A 20,282-nucleotide genomic window follows, 5' to 3' on the forward strand; every position below is an offset into this window, starting at 1 on the left:
TTTCAAAAGAGTACACTTTGCTTCATACAGACCCTAATGTCAGTTTAATGCCTGGAAAGTCGAACCTGGAATGAAATGAAAGATACAGTATATGATAGGGAATTAATGGAAAGCTTATGCTTTTCTTTAAAGTATTATATTGTTTTACACTTTTGTCAAATTGCTTCTTCCTCTTAATATTTGGATGCAAAAATAAGAAATCTGTGATTTAGTAATACATTGTCAATATAATAAATATATTTCTGTCAGGAAAGTTTTTTGTTTTGTTTTTTCTAATACTCTTAAGTAAGTGCTAGGTTCTAAGAGTCGGACACGACTGAGCGACTTCACTTTTACTTTTCACTTTCATGCATTGGAGAAGGAAATGGCAGCCCACTCCAGTTTTCTTGCCTGGGGAATCCCAGGAACGGCGGAGCCTGCTGGGCTGCCGTCTGTGGGGTCGCACAGAGTCGGACACGACTGAAGCGACTTAGCAGCAGCAGCAGCAGGTTCAAAATTAGACTGACAGTACACAAGGTATCATTACCACCTGCTGGCAGATACTGGAAATGCAGGCATTGAAAGTCATGGTATCTCCTGGATGCTTTACTTTGCAAATCATTGGCTTAGTTGATGGCAAATCTTAAAGAATTAACTGTTATTTGGAATTTACTGAGTTATACATATAAAATATGGTGTTCAATATATTATCCAATTTGTATTTACAAGAGGAAAGATCAGTTACCACCATAGTGTTTGATAAATATCAAGTTGTTATTCTTTCCTGCCATTATTAAACAAACAGAGAAAACCAAGAATTATATATGCATTAAATACCACTAACAAGAGAGAATTTAAGAAAATGAAATTCTTAACTTTTCATTTTAAGCCAAATGATGAGAAATATGTTTTTCTTCCTTAGTGTGTGTTTTTAATTTTATTAATTAAAGTATTAAACTAAGGGATGCTTACAGTTTAAAAGTGTGATATTGTGTTTAAACTAGGCATTTTTGAAATTGTTGAATAAAATCATCTGCATTATTAACACAAGAATAAAGTGTGTCTATAGCTGTAAAGTCATAGCTTAATTCTATTTGAAATAAGGATACAGATGGACAAATTTTGGTTGTATGCATAAATTTTCTCTGTTTCAGTTACATGTGCAAATATGTTCAGGATTAAAGAACTCATTTATATAGAATTTTTCTATCTGTTGTTTTAGAAATGCTCCAAGTAATGCTTTCAAATAATATCTTTATTTGAACAGGAATTATGTTTTTAAATGAACTGCTTTTTGCAAGATAAAACTATGGAGTCTTTTTAAAGGGATGCCATCAATCTTCAGTGCTTATGTGGATAATTCTAAAACCCAAGGACATTTGCCAAACTCTCAACAGTATAACTCATCAGCAGGTAACTCTGTAAGGCAAGTCAATAATGAGATTGAGTACTTGGATTGATAGTAAGTTTTTCTAGCTGAGAATGAAAACGACCATAGATAGCCTCTGGACAACTTCCATATATAAAGAGAACTACCACTTTCTCTGATTGCTCAGCATGAGGAGTCATCATACAGGATACTTCTACACATTACATAAACACTAAAAACTTAACTAGGAGCCACTGGTGGATTATTTTATTGCCGTGTCTCCTCAACATGCTGCTGACACTCTTGAACCAAGGGTAAATACAGTCTAATGGCCACAGGCTCCTAAAACAGGTAAGATGGTGCCATTTGCCACTAGGGTATCTAAAGGCAGAAATAATGTTTTATAAAGCAGGCTAGATGAAGAGAAACCAGTATAAACATAACAGGTTGAGGATAGCTTTAAATGATCTGAATTTCCAATAACACATTTAAGGGAACATAGGGACATGGAGAATTTACAAGAAGAGTATGTTGACAAACAACTTCATATTCCCTTAGGTGTTTGGGAAGCTTGGCAATACCAAACCTATGAGTTCTTAAAAACTGTAAAAGCTGTTTAGTACAATTAAGCAATATTATCAAATGCAGGTGAAAAAAAAAAACTGTAAAAGTCATGTCTAGATGAAATGACAAAATGTAAATTGTAAAACACTAAGGAATTGGATATAAAGGAAAGTTATGACCAACCTAGATAGCATATTAAAAAAGCAGAGACATTACTTTGCCAACCAAGGTCCATCTAGTCAAGGCTATGGTTTTTCCCGTGGTCATGTATGGATGTGAGAGTTGGACTGTGAAGAAAGCTGATCGCCGAAGAATTGATGCTTTTAAACTGTGGTGCTGGAGAAGACTCTTGAGAGTCCCTTGGACTGCAAGGAGATCCAACCAGTCCATTCTAAAGGAGATCAACCCTGGGTATTCATTGGAAGGACTGATGCTAATGCTGAAACTCCAATACTTTGGCCACCTCATGCGACGAGTTGACTCACTGGAAAAGACTGATGCTGGGAGGCATTGGGGGCAGGAGGAGGTGGGGACAACAGAGAATGAGATGGCTGGATGGCATCACCGACTCGATGGATATGTGTTTGAGTGAACTCCGGGAGTTGGTGATGGACAGGGAGGCCTGGCGTGCTGTGATTCATGGGGTCGCAAAGAGTTGGACACGACTGAGATACTGAACTGAACTGAACTAATGACAATAAAATCCAAAAATCATATACACTTTATATACTTCTAAAAATATTTGAGGAACATTTCAAAATATTATACAGTGTGATGATGGTGGATTTGCATTGAAGGTTAAGGTTTAGACCCCTCCTCTGCATGCCTTTCTTCAAAAGCTCTGGAATGGATCCCAGCAACAACTTGTTCACTAATTTTGACTCTTTTTTTCTTATAGAAGTCACCTTATATTACCTAAACTTTAGGCTCTGCAGAACCTGGATCTACCCTGGGTGTAGAGGTTCGACTTCTACAAAAATGTTAGACTCGGGCATGTTTCTACCAGGGTTAAATGCCTGTTTTACAGTTTGTTGGTGCTGTAAACTTGGGCAAGATACATAACGTACCTTTGCCTCAGTTTCTGCATCTGTAAAATGGTAATGGTACCTACATCACAGCGTTTTTTAAGGAATAAAGGAAGTTATTCATATAAAGCAAATAATATGCATTCAATAAATGTTATTAAAATATAATTCTAAACAACTCTGGGTATTTTTAAGGAACTTGGTACTTTCCTAAGCTAACAATTGACATGTTTAATTTGACAGGTAAATTTTTATTTTATAAATTTAAAATATTTGTGTCTGTATTGTTATTGTTGTTGTCCAGTTGCTAAGTTGTATCTGACTCTTTGCGACCCCATGGACTATGGCCTGCCAAGCTCCTCTGTCCATGGGATTTCCCAGGCAAGAATACTGGGTTGCCATTTCCTCCTCCAGTGAATCTTCCCGACCCAAGGATTGAACCCACATCTCCTGTATTGGCAAGCGGATTCTTTACCACTGAGCTACCAGGGAAGCTCCTTATGTCTGTATATATGTACATAAAATTAATGTGTGTTAATTAACTAGGAAAATTAAAAGTATCTTCCACTAGAAAACTACACTGGTTCTAATATTAATTCAAACCTCTAGAAACTTATTTTTCTCACTGGTAATAATTTTTGTGAATCAAGAGAACTTCTAAATTGTTATTTTACTACTGTGTGATTGCTTCTATACAATGTATAATTATTAAATAATTGATCTTAGACTGGATTTTCACCACAATTATGGCCGGAATAAGAAAGGTGATGTTTGATCCTCTGTATTATTAATGTGAAGACATAGATAAATGCACAGATTACTGAATACTAACTTAGATAAGTATAACTTGTATATGAACTTGTGTTTATGTGAAGAATTTTTCTGCATTGATAAAGGCATGGGATAATGCGATTACTGGACTCTGGTGCCAAGTGGAAGAAGTTCTTGGTAGATGCTATCATTTCAACATGTTTATACTCTTTGTAGATGTGTTTCCAAACTTAAACAATGACCAACAACAATGAAAAGCAAAATAACCTTGCTTTTCAAATGAACTTTAAAACAAAACACTTAAAGCAAAATTGACAAGAAAGTTGAAATAACCCTATTCTCTTCCCATGTTTTCCTTATTATTTTACTTGGTTATTTTTGGATGCATGCATCCAGATCGGAGAAGGCAATGGCAAGCCACTCTGGTACTCTTGCCTAGAAAATCCCATGGATGGAGGAGCCTGGTAGGCTGCAGTCCGTGGGGTCGCTACTAGTCAGACACGACTGAGTGACTTCACTTTCACTTTTCACTTTCACACATTGGAGAAGGAAATGGCAACCCACTCCAGTGTTCTTGCCTGGAGAATCCCAGGGACGGGGGACCCTGGTGGGCTTCTGTCTATGGGGTCACACAGAGTCGGACACGACTGAAGTGACGCAGCAGCAGCAGCAGCATCCAGATGGGAAACAAGGAGGAAAAAGCAGTCATGTAAATATAATTCATGTGAACGTCTTGCATTTTTATATTTTACTCTCAGATGCCAATAAAATCCACTGAGCAATTTGACAGTCTTTCTTATTTGCTCCAGTAGTGATGATTAATTTATAAAGATCAGTGTACTTCTTATTGTGAATTATGTTCAATGCTATTAGTTATACCATGAGGTAAATATGCACAACTTATGATGGATTCAGAAGAACCGACATCCAAATAAGTTTGAAACTATGACATGGATCATGGGTTGATGCAATCTGTATGGTTGTTGGTATAATTTAGTTGACATTTTATCTGCTTCTTTCTGATTTTTGTTAAATACAAACATGTATACATATACACATTCACGAATCCCAACATCTATTAATAGCATGTACTAAAGTATCATGTTTGTGTTTTATATTTTACTCTGGTAAGTTACATTACCAGTGTATGGAGATTTACATTTACTATCTCTTTAAAATTTGCTTTGTTATTAAAGAAAATATTTAGGCCTAGAGGGTCCAGGTTTTTTCTTATCTCTCGTAGCCTTTTTATGGCTACTAATCTCTAGCCTATCAGCAATTTGCCTGACCCTGGTTTTTGCCTTGTAATTGTGCTAAGACTCTGAAGCCATCAATAAAAGTTCAGTTTTCCCCTTTTCATCATCCACCACCCACCAAAGGAAACTGAAAGGAGAAAGTGTATCTTAGGCTGAAAATGCTAGTGCTTGAAAGCACACTTACAAATTTGTTTTAATCCAATTAAATATGTATCTACTAACTTTTTCATCTTGTCTGGTATAATTATATTACTTAGCCTTCAGTGAAGAAAACAGAAACCACTGTTCCCATTGCTTCCTATAGCTTGCATTACCACCTGAACTACCCCCCGGCTCCCCAAACAGGTCTGTGGAAAAACTGTCTTCCATGAAATCAGTCCCTGGTGCCCAAAATGTTGCGGATCACTGCATTCAGTTCAGTTCAGTCGCTCAGTTGTGTCCGACTCTTTGCGACCCTATGAATCACAGCACACCAGGCCTCCCTGTCCATCACCAACTCCTGGAGTTCACTCAAACTCATGTCCATTGAGTCGGTGATGCCATCCAACCATCTCATCCTTTGTTGTCCCCTTCTCCTCCTGCCTTCAATCTTTCCCAGCATCAGGGTCTTTTCAAATGAGTCAGCTCTTTGCATCAGGTGGCCAAAGTATTGGAGTTTCAGCTTCAGCATCAGTCCTTCCAATGAATATTCAGGACTGATTTCCTTTAGGATGGGACTGGTTGGATCTCTCTCCTTGCAGTCCAAGGGACTCTCAAGAGTCTTCTCCAACACCACAGTTCAAAAGCATCAATTCTTCGGTGTTCAGCTTTCTTTATAGTTCATCTCTCACATGCATACATGACTCCTGGAAAAACCATAGCTTTGATTAGATGGACTTTTGTTGGTAAAGTAATGTCTCTGTTTTTTAATATGCTGTCTAGTTTGGTCATAGCTTTTCTTCCAAGAAGCGAGTGTCTTTTAATTTCATGGTTATAGTCATCATCTGCAGTGATTTTGGAGCCCCTCCAAATAAAGTCTCTCATTGTTTCCATTTTTCTGCATCTATTTGCCATGAAGTGATGGGACTGGGTGCCATAATCTTAGTTTTTTGAATGTTGAATTTTAAGCCAACTTTTTCACTCTCCTCTTTCACTTTCATCAAGAGGCTCTTCAGTCCCTCTTTGTTTTCTGCCATAAAAGAGGTGTCATCTGCATATCTGAGGTTATTGATATTTCCCTCAGCAATCTTGATTCCAGCTTGTGCTTCATCCAGCTGGCATATCACTGCATTAGATATTTACCAAACCACTGGAACAAACAGAGAAGTAGGACTTGGGGGTTACTACTAGTGTTGTTGGGTTCCAGAATAGACCCCAGTAGTGAGATTTAAAGGTGAAAAGCTTCGATCCTTATGCTGCTGCCGCTGCCTCACTGTCCTCAACACCCATGCAGCTAGTGCAAAGTCACTAGAATACAGGCCAGGCTGCCACAATTACTTCTCTCTTGCATCTCATCATCTTGCTCACCAGCAGTGATTACATTGGTGCTACCATCTGCCTCAAGCCAGCCTTCTTAAGCTCATGTGGGTGCATCTAATTGGTGGAACCTAATTTGCACAGAAAACCTTCACTAAAAACAGCAGTTTATAGATTTCAAGTTTTTTATGCAACAGAAAACATCCTGGAGGAGGATGGATTGGAGGCTGAGTCAATCAATAATGTCTGTCATACTAATATTCATATTTTATCACCATAACCTTTCTATTGTACAGTAAAACCAAGGTTAAAAAATACAACAAATGCATACCCTAGTGAAATATAAGGCACTCACGATTATAACTACTTCTCAGATCAAAAACAGAACTTCAACCCAGAAGCCCTTGAGAACTTATCCTCATCAGTAGAGATCCTATTTGGATCCTGGAGTCATTTTGTATCTGCTGTCCCTACCTCTCATTTCACACAGCCTTTCACAAATGGAGAAAATTAAGTCTGCACTGAAGCAATTAAAATAATTTTTCTGCAAAGAGACTACATGGATCTTCTTTGCTCTAAAATAAAAAAAAGGAAATAGGTGAATATATTGTGAACTAGCTCAAGCAAGGCAGAGATTGACCTTTCTCTGTGCCTGTTTTACCTAAATCTCAATAGTAAAGCACACACACCCTAAAAGAAAGGGGAGAAAAACATTTATACAGACTGAGGGCTTTCTCTGAACCAGACCACTACTCCTTTATCTGTGGTCTAGGGCAGGTGTCTTCAAACTCGGGATAATGCCTGATGATCTGAGGTGGAGCTGATGTAATTACGACAGAAACGAGAGTGAGTGAAAGTCGCTCAGTCGTGTCTGACTCTTTGTGACCCCATGGACTGTAGCCAGCCAGGCTCCTCTGTCAATGGAATTTTCCAGGCAAGAATACTGGGGTGGGTTGCCGTTCCCTTCTCCAGGGTACATTCCCAACCCAGGGATTGAACCCAGGTCTCCCAAATTGCAGGCAAATTCTTTACCGTCTGATGCACTAGGGAAGACCAAGAACACTGGAGTGGGTTGCCTTTCCCTTCTCCAGGACAATAAAAATAAAGTGCACAATAAATGTAATGCATTTGAATCATCCTGAAACCATCCCCAACCCCTGTTTGTGGAAAAACTGTCTCCCATAAAATCAGTTCCTGGTGCCAAAAACATTGGAGACCATTGGCCTAGGGGATAGCTGTTCCTGGCTAATTATATAAGGTAATCTGTCCACAGTACAGTTTTGGCCTCTTGGACTAATGGTTCATTTCCTTGTTCATTGTTGTAAAAATGTTTCATAATGAAATAAACTTTCAAACATTGATCCACATTAATGTTCTAACCTGACTGCACTCTAAAAATGTCTGCTTTAAGAGGAAAAAGGTTACCTTCTGCCACTGAATGTACTAGTCAGCACTTCCAATTCACGTAGCAATGCCTCCATCTTCTTTATAAATCACCTGCCAACAACAGCAAAACAAGAATGGTAATATAAGCATTAATAAATGCCAACTTTTCAGCTTTTTCTTAATTTCCAAAGACTATGCAAATTCTCTTAATCCAAGATGCTGTTTAAAAATACTTTCTCAATAACTTACAAATCAAATGGTTTTTCCAACAATTGTGGAAAAAATCTGCAGAGATTCATCTCAGTTCAGTTCAGTTCAGTCGCTCAGTCGTGTCCGACTCTCCGTGACCCCATGAATCACAGCACGCCAGGCCTCCCTGTCCATCACCAACTCCCGGAGTTCACTCAAACTCGTGTCCACAGAGTCAGTGATGCCATCCAGCCATCTCATTCTCGGTTGTCCCCTTCTCCTCCCACCCCCAAACTTTCCCAGCATCAGAGTCTTTTCCAGTGAGTCAACTCGTCGCATGAGGTTTCCAAAGTATTGCAGTTTCAGCTTTAGCATCAGTCCTTCCAATGAACACCCAGGATCAATCTCCCTTAGAATGGACTGGTTGGATCTCCTTGCAGTACAAGGGACTCTCAAGAGTCTTCTCCAACACCACAGTTCAAAAGCATCAATTCTTTGGCGATCAGCTTTCTTCACAGTCCAACTCTCACATCCATACATGACCACGGGAAAAAGCATAGCCTTGACTAGACGGACCTTTGTTGGCAAAGTAATGTCTCTGCTTTTTAATATATTATCAAGGTTGGTCATAACTTTCCTTCCAAGGAGTAAGCGTCTTTTAATTTCATGGCTGCAATCAGTATCTGCAGTGATTTTGGAGCCCCAAAAAATAAAGTCTGACACTGTTTCCACTGTTTTTCCATCTATTTCCCATGCAGTGATGGGACCAGATGCCATGATCTTTGTTTTCTGAATGTTGAGCTTCAAGCCAACATTTTCACTCTCCTCTTTCACTTTCATCAAGAGGCCTTTGAGTTCCTCTTCACTTTCTGCCATAAGGGTAGTGTCATCTGCATATCTGAGATTATTGATATTTCTCCCAGCAATCTTGATTCCAGCTTGTGCTTCTTCCAGCCCAGCGTTCCTCATGATGTACGCTGCCTATAAGTTAAATAAGCAAGGTGACAATATACAGCCTTGACGCACTCCTTTTCCTATTTGGAACCAGTCTGTTGTTCCATGTACAGTTCTGACTGTGGCTTCCTGATCTGCATACAGGTTTCTCAAGAGGCAGGTCAGGTGGTCTGGTATTCCCATCTCTTTCAGAATTTTCCACAGTTTATTGTGATCCACACAGTCAAAGGCTTTGGCATAGTTAATGAAGCATCTACAGAACACTGACTCCTGAAAACTAAAGAATGTGTGCTCTTTCCCGGAATTCACATACCATTTACAAAAATGTAATTAACATGTGGGCTTTAGAGTCTCAATAAATACAAGAAATTCTATTATTATACAATGCATTATCTGATTACAATTCAATAAAATATGAAATGATAATAGTCTTCCCTTCCCCAACCCCCTTCCCCTTAAAAAAAAAAAAATAGAACCCTGTGCCTTTGGAAATAAGAAAAAGAATTTTGTAGGTAACTCATGAGTTTAAAAAAAAACATAATGGCAATGAAAAAAAACATTTAGAGCTTGGTAATACAAATAGGGTACTATGCTTAGTCACTCAGTCATGTCCTACTCTTTGCCACCCCATAGACTGTAGCCTGCCAGGCTCCTCTACCCATGGGATTCTCCAGGCAACAATACTGGAGTGGGTTGTCATTCCCTTCTCCAGGGGATCTTCCCAACCCAGGGACTGAACCCAAGTCTCCCACATTGCAGGTGGATTGTATACCATCTAAGTTAACAGGGAAGCCCAAGAATACTCAAGTGGGTATCTTATCTCTTCTCCAGAGGAACTTTCTGACCCAAGAATTGAACTGGGGTCTCCTTCATTGCAGGCAGATTCTTTACCAGCTACCAAAGTTCCAGGGAACATTTTTAGTTATAAATACCATGTTAAAATATAGATAAAATTGTAAGCTTAGTGTTCTATATAAGAAATTAGCATTGGGGGTTGGGGGGCTTCCCTGGTGGCTCAGTGGTAGAGAATTCACCTGTCAATGTAGGAGACACAGGTTCTATCCCTGATCTGGGAAGATCCCACAAGCCATGGAGCAACTAAGCCCATGGGCCACAACTATTGAACCTGTACTCTATAGCCCCGGAACCCACAGCTACTGAGCGCACACATTGCGGCTACTGAAACCCAAGTACCCTGAAGCCCGAGCTCCACATTAGGAGAAGCCACTGCAAGAGAGACCTGCATATTGCAACTAGAGAGTAGCCCCTGCTGGCAGCAACTAGAGAAAAGCCCAAGCAGCAATGAAGACCCAGGACAGACAAAAATAAATAAATCAAATTATTTTTAAAAAAAGGAATTAGGGAGAAAAAAACTAATGAAGAGTGAAAGAGTAAAAGGATAAAAATTATAAAGAAGTAATGATAAAATTTATAAAGAGCAGAAAATAATGAAATTTCCTGTGGCTCCTTCTGTGAATCTAGCAACAACAACAACAAAAAACTTCAGCAAACATAAAAATGTATAAGGAATAAATTTATTGCATTCTTTCACTCAGAGATAACCACCGTTAACATTTTAGGGTAGACCTTTATAAGCTTTTCCGTGAGTATAACATTTTCAAGAGTTTTGTATACAGGTGATTTTAGTACATGGGTCTCAGACTGCTCTAGAAAGTTTCCTTAATTTCAGATAAAGAAACAGAGGTTTGGACAGTGAAGAACACTACTTTATCTGCCTGCAGGTTTTACCAGGTATCTGTGGAAAGGAGTGTGATGACCTTGAATTCTTAAGTTGGAGCAGTCAAAAGGGGAAAGGTCCACTGAGTTGATGGTCAAAGGAAAGTAGAGACAGAAGAACTAAGTGAAGTGCAGTGATAGTCTCTCAGTTTTGTCTGACTCTTTGTGACTACAGAGCCTGTAGCCCACCAGGCTCCTTTGTCTGTGGAATTCTCCAAAGATAGACTTTATTTACTATTTTGATTATTTTGCCTAAGGTGGAAAATGGTCTTTGTGTAAAGAGGTGCCACTAAAGTGCATGGAATAACCATTCTCTTAAGTGGGATGATATCAAATATCACACTTTGATATTTACGTACTACATTAATTAACACATGCAAATATTTTATCATAGATGAAACAAAGGCATTGTACCTAACAACTGTTGAATAGCTTTTATGGGCCAAGTATTGTTATAAGTTTAACAGAGGTGGACTTTATGAGGCCTTCCCCAACAGGCCTTCCCCTACAGCCTCTGCTTTAGCTGCTCTCTGAAGTACCTAGATAATAATATTTGATGCACATTTCCTGAGTTGTTTTATCCAATGGAAGATGCTAAGTACTTGATGACCAGGAGCACATAGCCCCAGGCCTCCTGGAGCCTAAGGACTGGTATTGTTAACCCCTATGGCACTGCCCTGTTGCCTTGCCATCAGCCAATCAGAGGATTGTGCATGAGATGGATGATCACAAACCGTGTGACCCTTCTCCCTCATCTGGCTTTTAAAAGTGCCTATTATTTTGGGCTTGAGTCACCCATCTCCTTTCATGGCCCTTCTGTAAAGCTTTATCTGCTACAAACTCTGATATTTTGGTTTGTTTGAACTCTCTGTGTGTCAGGTGCATGAACTTGGGCTAACATTAAGTGTTTTATCTATTAATATTATATAGATATTCCCTACAATCCAAAAATAGGGCATATCAGCGAAACATTTGCAAGCAAAAATGCATAAAGTGAAGCAGTAATTACCTTAGGACATAACTTGCTAATGGATGCACAAATGACCTGAGATAAAACACAGACACTCCCAGATACAGTTCACAGGTATGCTGGCCAGATGCTAAGAACCTAAGTGTCGTCCTGGGAAGAAGCTTGGCAGTGCCACTTCTTGCTATTCATGGATCTTGACACCTCTATAACAACTCACTGTAAAATAAACGCCAAACACTATTTTTGCTTTTATCCTTTTTTTTATAAAAGCAAAAGTCTTCTTTGAATTTAAGTTAGCAACACAGGCGCTAATACAAGTCTTTTTCTGTAAAGCAAACTTTCAATAAGCAAGGGACACTTGTAATTCTTTTAATCTTTACAAAAATCCTATGAGTCATACATTATTATTTTCTCCAGTTTACAGTTGCAAAAAGTGAACCCCAGAGAGTTTAATTAATATACCCAAGGTCATATTGCTAGAAATGACAAGACATAGTATTTGAAAGCTGTCAGTATGAGTCTAGAGTTTCTTTCTTGTTTCAGGAATTGTGATGATTGGTAAACTTCTATTTTTAGAATAAAACTATCATGCTCCAATGCAGAGATGAACGCCAAGTTATCCAGTCATTAAAAAATAAATGATTGCATACAACATGTATTTAATGTGCTAATAAGGAATGTAAGTATGTTGAGAGGGATTTGACATCAAGCTTGGCCTTGCTCATTTTCTCTCCCAATCCTATGATATATTTCTATTTTACTTTACAGGAACATTTCCGACCCAGTTTCAGAAATTTGAAACCATGGACCAAGAAAATAATTCAGGAGTGACTGAGTTTGTGTTGCACAGTCTTTCAGGTTCTCGAGAGCTACAACTTTTCTATTTTGCATTTTTTACACTTTTCTATTTATCTGTTGTGCTGGGGAACCCGCTCATAGTGCTCACAATCTTCTCTGAACCCTCCCTACACACACCCATGCACTTTCTACTCAGTAACCTCTCCTTCACTGACGTCTGTCTGTCCACCTTTGCTTCCCCCAAAATGATTGCTGACTTCGTCGTGGAGCACAAGACCATCTCCTTTGAAGGCTGCATGGCCCAGATATTCTTCCTGCATGTCTTTGCCGGTGGTGAGATGATGCTCCTTGTGGCCACGGCATACGATAGATACGTGGCCATATGTCGCCCCTGCATTATGTCACCATCATGAATGTGCGCAAGCGCATCAGCTTCGTGGTGGCTCCTGGCTCACTGGGGTTCTGCACTCAGTCGGTCAGTTGGTCTTCACAGTAAACCTCCCATTCTGTGGCCCCAACAGAGTGGACAGTGTTCTCTGTGACCTTCCCCTGGTTATCACACTTGCCTGCACAGACACCTTCACTCTGGAGGTCCTGATGCTGTCAGACAGCGCTCTAAAGGCCGTGTGCTCCTTTGGGCTCTTGCTGGTCTCCTGCACGGTCATCCTGGGCACTGTGCGGCGGCGTTCCTCAGCGGGCATGGCCAAGGCAAGGGCCACCCCGACTGCCCACATCGCCGTAGCAACCCTCCTCTTCGGGCCCTGCATCTTCATTTACGCCTGGCCTTTAGCAGTCTCCCAGTGGATAAGCTCCTCTCAATATTTTATACAGTTTTTACTCCTCTTTTAAACCCCTTGATCTACACCTTGAGAAATAAGGAGGTGATATCAGCAGTGCAGAAACTGGGGCACCGACAGGCGCGTTCCCAGCGGTCTTCCAGTTCTCCTTTGCGGCGAACACAGCCCGTGATGATAGCCAGGTCGGTGTGCCCTCTTCTGTGAATTACTGCTGTGTCTCAGATACCATCGGACACATTTTCTTCCTTTTCCTATCTTTTGCTTATAGAACATCAAACTAGCTATCTTAGATAATAGAAGAATAGGACACCCTGTCTTTTGCTTGTGACATTACATTACATTTCATGGCAAAATTATTTATAATGTTGGGAAGGGGTGGGGTGTATTTTTCCTATTACCCCTTGTGAGGTCTTGTGGATAAACTAGTAAAAAAAAACTGACACAAAGATTAACAGGGGAAAAAGAAACACATTTTAATTCATCCACATGAAGCTCTCACAGAGATGAAACCTAATAAGAGGCCAAAGTAGGCAGCTTTTATACATTATAGACAAAAAACAAACAAAAAACAACAAATTTGTGAGGAATTGACAGGACAAAGAAACTTAGGATTTGGGTGCCCAGTTAGTGAAGAATCTAAGCAGAGTTTGCACTTGGGACAGTAAAGTAAAGAAGTAACAAGGTTTGCTTCTGTAGGCTTCTTGGTCCAATTCCCTGTCTTTGGTGATACGTGTGTCTTTCTACCTCCAGATATAGAGGGTGCAACCCCTCATATAACAGAGTTCATACTTTCAGCAGACAGAAATGTGGGTCAGAGTGTCCTTCTTGCAATGGTCATTTCTTAAGTAACTTTAAGAATCAAAATAGTAACTTTAATAATCAGTATGCCACTGAGGCACATTTTGAGGCAACCTACTATGGAGAAGGTAAAGGCAACCTACTCCAGTACTCTTGCCTAGAAAATCCCATGGACAGAGGAGCCTGGTAGGCTACAGTCCATGGGGTCGCACAGAGTCGGACATGACTGAAGTGACTTAGCAGCAGCAGCAGCAGCAGCACTATGGACACCAACCATAATATTGAAAGTCTTCTTTTTCTAAGGGGACCCTTGTAGATTATTGATGAAAATGTAAATTGGTGCAGTAAAAAACAGTATTAAAAAAAAAACTAAAAATAGAACTTCCATATGATTTAGCAATTCCACTGTACACACACACACACACACACACATCTGGAAAAAATGAAAGGACTAATTCAAAAAGATATACACACCTTGATATTCATAGTAACCCTGTTTACAATAGCCATTATTAGAAGTAATCCAAGTGTCCATCAATAGATAAATGAATAAAAAAGATGTTTTATATATATATATATATATAAAGCAATGGAATATTACTCAGCCATATAAAAGAATGAAATTCTGTCTTTTGCAGCAATGTGGATGGACCTAGAGAATATTACATTTAGTAAAATAACTTTAACTTAGACACAGAAAAACAAATACACTATGATATCATTTATGTGCAGTATTTAAAAAGTAAACAAATGAAGGCATACAGTAAAACAGAAACACACTCACAGATATAGAAAGCAAACTAGTGATTACGAGTGGGGAGAAGAAATGGGAAAGGGTCCTGTTAGGGGTCTGGAATTAAGAGATACAAATGACTGTGTGAAAGTGAAGTCGTTCAGTCGCGTCCAACTCTTTGCAACTCCATGGACTGTAGCCTACCAGGCTTCTCCATCCATGGAATTTTCCAGACAAGAGTATTGGAGTGGGTTGCCATTTCCTTCTCCAGGGTATCTTCCCAACCCAGGGATCCAACCCAGGTCTCCAGCATTGCAGGGTGTCTGAGCCACCAGGGAAGCCAAAAATACACAAATGACTGTGTATAAAAGAGATATACAACAAGGATGCACTGTATAGTACAGAGTATTATAGCCATTATCCTGTAATAACTTCTAATGGGATATAAACTGTAAAAATACTGAATCAGTATGCTGTACTCCTGAAGCTAATATAATATTATGAATCAACTATACGTCAATAAAAGTCTTCTTTTCCTAAAAAAAAAGTGATCAAATTCAAGCTTCTTCCAATCTACTTGGTAAATATGGAGATGTACAAAATACCAATATGTATAATATGTAAATGGTATTTTCAAGTTTTAGGATAGTAATTAATTTACAGTTATTTTCTAGTCATCATTTTATCTGGTATCATTATTGTCATAAATTTTACTTGAGGAAAATGAGGAAAACTTGGCACAGTTCTCACCATTTTAGTTGACAGAATAAGTCCTTCTGATTGTAGACCTCATTCCCTGTCTCTTCTTTCTTCATATATGTATACAAACACAAACAACTGTATTCCTTGCTATTCTAGCTATATTTATCTGAACTAAGGAACTAATTACACTGAGATAAATTTTTTGGCAGATTATTTCTTGCAATCTAAAGTCTCATTGCAAACGAATCAAACTTAGAGGTCAAAGAGCACATAGGTTATGTTGCAGAACTCATCTGAACTCAGAAACCAAATAGATTTGCATATTTACTTTAACGATGTTACAAATACTAAAATGTGACTCCACAAGTAATGTTTACATATTTCAGTGTATTAAATCAAAGTTCAGAATTGACACTTAAAGTTGGGGATTCAAAGAGTACATACAAAAACAGACATCTCTCCATATATAAAGAGAGGACTTTTTTCTGATAGTGTTAAATGTGTGACTTTGCTCGATGTATTCTCCTCCCTATCTCCATGTCATGCCCTCTTAATTTACGTTGACCAATAAAACATAATTGAGAATACATATTTTAAGGCTCTCTAAAAGTATAAAATCATTATTTTGAATTTTCAAAAGAAGGTTACATTTTCGAACTTAAATTTAATATTCAATTTTTACTCATAATGTAACCTTCTTTCACCAGTTAGAAAACTGAGAGTGAGTGTCATACAAATTAATTTAGTTGAACACACTCATAATTGGCAAGAAGAAGAAATGATTCAAGTAAATTTAACTTCTTTTTTTTTTTTCTTGCAGTTAATACACCTTTGCTTGACCTCATCAGGTAAAATAAGGTAGAGTGAGGCAATCAGCTGTTCAATTCAGTCACAGGTATGAGTGTGGAAACAACCCCATGTGTAATCAGAAGTCACAAGACAGGGCAACTGCAGGTTCTGAAAGGAGACCTGATTGGGTCCATGCCAGAAACTAGGCAGCCTAGTTTCTGGGGTGGGATATGCTCATCAATTCCATGCTGTCTGTTCTTAGGATTTCTGCTATCAGTGCCTGATTCACGAGAATCTCACCTGGTGGGACCAACCAACAAATTACCTCCAGTCTCTGGCCCAAGGTAATTTGCAAGAGCACCTTTTCATCCTCATGTAGGCCTGTGGAACTCATGCTGATAAAGACTCATGATTCATGGTAGCTACTGACAAGAATTTTATGAAAAATAAATTCACCCAGTTTTGTGACTTGAGTTTTAGTATTACATGACTTGAAAGTTATAATACTGAATTTAACTTCTGACTTCTGGTCTTTAAAAGAAAGTCCATGACCAAAGGCAAATTATGCTCTTGATATACCATATATAGAAGAAATAATTGTATGGAATAGGATTTAATGCCAATTATATTTTAAGCAGTTTTAGACTCATTTTTCCTCCATAAATTTACCATTCTGTAAGGTTTTGTTGATTCTTCTGTGAAACACAGACTTAAAAGATAATAACCTAATTAGGTGTGTGTAATACAACAATGGGAATGATAAAGCAAAACATACATTCAATGATCACATAAAGTTTATAAATTGTACTTTTATATATCATCTCATTCCATCCTTACAAAATATCTATGAATTAGAAAACCAAGCTTACACCTCTATTGGCAACACTGTTGAAACTTAAATAATAAAAATACTTTTGAGTTTTTGGTATTATTTAACAGAAATGAAGGACATCATAGTATCTGAAATAGTGGAAGTTTTGGGAGGGGGATGTTGATGGAAAGTGAGTGTAGGTCATGAAAATGATGGGCAGTGCTTGGCTATCAGGGGTAAATTTTGTTTGTGCAGGACTGTTTGGGTCTGGGAACTTCAGTGAAAGTATGGACTAGCAGAGAAAACTAAGTAGCACAAGGAAAAGACCAAAATATCTGTTTTCACTCTGAACTTATGGATATAAAAAGGCTTCCTCTTGGAAATTACAATAGTAGGATTACCTACATATAAGTTTAGAGTTTGAATTTATATGCTATGTATATTTTGAACACAATTACCTGATAAAATCACATATGATATTGAGAACTCAGGGGCTTCCCTGGTGGGCAGTGGTGAAGAATCTGCCTGCCAGTGCAGGACATGAAGGAGACATGAGTTCTATCTCTGGGTCAGGAGGATCCCCTGGAGGAGGAAGTGGCAACCTCCACCAGTATTCTTCCTGAAGAATCCCATGGACAGAGGAGCCTGGCAGGCTACTGTTCATGGGGTGGCAAAGAGTCGGACACAACTGAGCACAGCACAGTACTCAGTACTGAGAACTCAAAGAGACAATGAAGTTTGGGTGGCTTTTGGAAAAGCAAAAACAAAATTGTTTCTGAAGGATCATATGGATTTAGACACATGAAGTCCTGCTTTGGAACGCAGAAGAATTGATGCTTTTGAACTGTGATGTTAGAGAAGACTCTTGAGAGTCCCTTGGACTGCAAGGAGATCCAACGAGTTCATTATCCTAAAGGAGATCAGTCCTGGGTGTTCATTGGAAGGACTGATGTTGAAGCTGAAAGTCCAATACTTTGCCCACCTGATGCGAAGAGCTGACTCACTGGAACAGACCCTGATGCTGGGAAAGGTTGAGGGCAGGAGGAGAAGGGGACAACAGAGGATGAGATGGTTGGATGGCATAACCGACTCAATGGACATGAGTTTGAGCAAGCTTCAGGAGTTGGTGATGGACAGGGACGCCTGGCGTGCTGCAGTTCATGGGGTCGCAAAGAGTCAAACATGACTGAGTGACTGGACTGAACTGAAGTCCTGCTGAGTTTGAGTTCACAGTCAAACTCACAAAACACGAGGAACATATCCCCAGTAAACAAGAGTCAGCAGACAAAATAGATTAACCTCCCCCTCAAATCAGTAGTAAATCTATTAGATATATAAGAAATATGTTCAAAATGACTAAATATATATAGCAAATAAAAAGGAGAAAATATTACCATCATAAAGTAAAAGCAGGTGACTTCTGCTTAGGGTAAAAAGTGTAGACATAATTTTCCATAGTCCTCCTGCTAAATACAATTATAATAGTGGACATAATCTACAAAATGAACATTATAAGAAGGGAGACTGGATAGGGGCCCAAGGAATGACATTATATAACTTAAAAAGCCAACAACTCAGGAACTCTAATGAGAAAAGAAAAAAACAAATCCTAACAAAATCTTCTTCATTCAAGCTGAAGAACCAAGAAGGCAGCTGGCAAGACAGAAAACTTCCAAAATAATTTCTCTACTCCAGCCAAACACCATACCAAAAAATCTTTCATCCCACTTCACACTAGCAAAGGCCAATGGATAGCTTAGACTCCTATCCCTGCCCAAACTGTAAAAATGAACCCAAATCCCCCCACCTCCTGAGATGGTGTCAGAAGAGCCAGAGCTCTCATCTGTGTCAGACTATAATCAGTTCCTCCTCCCTTGGTGTAAGTGGGTAGCAGCATCAGCCTCCAATCCCTCCCAGCCAGGTAGTATTGAAGGAGACCTCAGGAGGAGCCAGAACTCTCTCCCACCCAGCAATGACTAGAAGCTCCTCAGTTATTCTTGGGTATTGAGAAACCAGACTTCTATCCCCACTGGACCTGAGGAGGTGTTGTTCCCCCATCTTCATTTTTTCTTTCCTGTCAAAAAAAAATGTGGGTTGAGTCTCTCTTATCATTAAAGATGTCATGCTCATCACATGATTTTTATTGTGCTTTTATTTTAGTAACCTTAGAAGAAATGGGTACTAGCTTTTAGGTAGAGAATGAGGCCCAGTGATTCACCATCATTCCCACATACAAATGGAGAAACTGAGATTCAGGAATTGTGTTTTACCCAAAAGAATATGGCTGGTGAGCCCCTAAGTACAAATATTTCTCCAGGCGTGTAGGCAGGTAGTGAGGTTGGGTTCTCTGAAGAGTTAGAAGCCAAGTACAGTGAGGGTGCAAAATAAAGAGAAGACTGGTTTCCCTTTAAGCTGAGGATAAACAGAGGCTAAATTTGTGGAAAACATGTGGAAACCCATCCAACAAGGAATATACGTATTTATGATTCCAATCCCTTCAAGTCTTTGCTCAAATAGAATGTATAACAGGTACCCGTCAGAGCAATTTATAAACAAGCGAGCTAAACAGACTGCTTTAAATAAGGTTAGTGAGGTTTGTTATGTAGATTCCTTGCTGTCATCTCAGTTGGTAAGGATCTAGAGTTGTCTCTGATTAACTTCTGACCTTCCTGGTAGAAAGGAGAAGGGAACACCCACACAAATGTATGTCCTGGGTTTAGGCAGATAGGGAGGACAGAGAACTTTGCTTATATCTGCTTCTTCTCAAGTGTCCTGAGATTAAAATGATTCTTAAGCCAAAGTGGCATATTTCAGGGTGGTATATTTTGCTACCTTTCACAGTGTTTTATTACTAATAAAGATGAAGGAAATATAGCAAAACATTAAAATATGGCAAAGTTGGACACTATACAAAGACATTTAACAGTTCTCTTTGAGTATACTTGAAATGTTAAAATAGTTTTACAGAAGGGTAAACTGAGGCTCAGAGTTAAATGTTTTACCTAATAACTTATTCTTAGTTATTAATAGAGTTGGGAACAAGAATCTACATCCTTTAAGTTCTTATTCTTTGTCCTCTTCTCTGTATACTGCCCAAAGGCTGAAAGACCCTCCCTTTTTCTCCTGTGATTCTATGGCCCTCATTGTAATTGTCAGCAGTGTGGGATGCTATTTACTTTGTTCCAAAGGGAATATGTAG

At 39.0% G+C, this 20,282-nt stretch overlaps 1 pseudogene; it reads left to right on the forward strand.

Moving 5' to 3' along the window:
• The first annotated feature begins 12,458 nt into the window (after positions 1 to 12,458).
• Positions 12,459 to 13,454, forward strand: LOC148776932 (olfactory receptor 4K15-like; annotated as a pseudogene).
• Positions 13,455 to 20,282: the final 6,828 nt, after the last annotated feature.

The sequence above is a fragment of the Moschus berezovskii genome, chromosome 9, assembly GCF_049115385.1.
Source record: "Moschus berezovskii isolate FMDL1 chromosome 9, NW_MosBer_1.0, whole genome shotgun sequence".
NCBI classification, from domain to species: Eukaryota; Metazoa; Chordata; class Mammalia; order Artiodactyla; family Moschidae; genus Moschus; species Moschus berezovskii.